Source organism: Scylla paramamosain, chromosome 33 (genome assembly GCF_035594125.1).
Source record: "Scylla paramamosain isolate STU-SP2022 chromosome 33, ASM3559412v1, whole genome shotgun sequence".
In the NCBI taxonomy this organism is placed as follows: domain Eukaryota; kingdom Metazoa; phylum Arthropoda; class Malacostraca; order Decapoda; family Portunidae; genus Scylla; species Scylla paramamosain.
This window is the reverse complement of record NC_087183.1, coordinates 16505705-16507429: the sequence shown is the minus strand read 5'-3', so window position 1 is coordinate 16507429 and position 1725 is coordinate 16505705.

Sequence of the window (1725 nt, the reverse complement as noted above, 5' to 3'; positions counted from 1 at the left end):
ATCACGTGTGGCCTCAATTACTACTTACAGAGTGCGAGTAACAGGACTCTCGATAAGGAAATTTGCTTAGCATTGCTGCCACGCACACCACCTCGGGAACGATATAAAATCTCTTCCAACAGCAAATGTTACTACTACTACTACTACTACTACTACTACTACTACTACTACTACTACTACTACTACTACTACTGCTGCTGCTGCTGTTGCTATGTATGAAGTAATTTTGTTCCTTCGTAAAAAAAAAAGTCACAAATGTTCAGATGAATTAATAAAAATCTGCTTGATTGCTTCTGGCACTTGAGAACGATTTGAAGTGCACGAAAAAAGTATATGGAAATCAAATAAACAAATAAATAAATAAATTAATTAATTAATTGATCAATTAATGAAAAAATAAATAAATAACTGTTCTTACTTCCATTCTAGACAATAATAAAAATTAATCATTACATATTTTCAATTCTATATTTTTCTCCTAGTTCAAAATCATTCATAGGCAGCATACAATACACACATTTTATCTTTGCAAACCTCGTATACTTTACACACCCATACTGAATTACAAAAGTACATACAAATTTGTGCAAAAATACAGTAAGGCTTAAAACAGTAAAGAGTATGTATTACTTTCTACAGACAGACCAGTAAAGGCTACAAAGAATATATATATATATATATATATATATATATATATATATATATATATATATATATATATATATATATATATATATATATATATATATATATATATATATATATATATATATATATATATATATATATATATATATATATATATATATACACACACACACACACACACACAAGTATTAAGAGATGATGACTAAGTATAAACTATGGACGGAATTATAGAAGAGAGCTACACAGGAGTGGACGGACTGCACCAAGCATACTGTACATTCGGAAAACTCTAACCTGGTATAAGAAATATATGAAAGAAAGAAAGAAAAAAAATAGAAAAAAGTAAATAAAAAAATAATAAAATGGCTTCCATTTTGACAGCAGAGAAAAGTGTAAATCAATCAATCAATCAATCAATAAATAAATTAATAAATAAAATGACACACACACACCCACATACACACAGTTTTACATCTTCATTCAGGTTTACACCATGTTAGAGTCCTCCCGCAAGTACATCAATGTAGAGATGACCAACAACAGACTACAGAGATGCACCCCATGAATGGAATATTCACAAGTCAGGCATCACCACCTCAAAAGCTAAAGCTACACAGGAAAGGATGGGTTACACCAAGCACAAATTGATGTAGAGATGACCAACAATGGACTACGTACATGGAGATACACCTATGCATGGAAGGTAAACAAGTCAATTTGTACACCTACAATGACTCTACCCAAAGCAAAGCAAATATCTCTTTTCCAGTATTTTCACCAAGACAAAAATATCACCATGCATTTCAATGCATTTTACAACAAAAATATACCCTGTTATGACTAATCTACAAAATACCATATTATTATCTACATTAAGTGCTAGTTACTGTGAATGAAACATTGTACTAATTTGTGTCCCCCATCAAACAGCAATGGAGGACAGAAGGTGATTGGTTTGTGAATAGCTTGACTGAAGAAAGACCTTGGCTCCTCTCAAACACCAAGAAACCCTCACATTGCCAAACCTCAGCTTCCTCTATCACTGGGTATATAGTTAATTCATTTTCAACTCTCCAA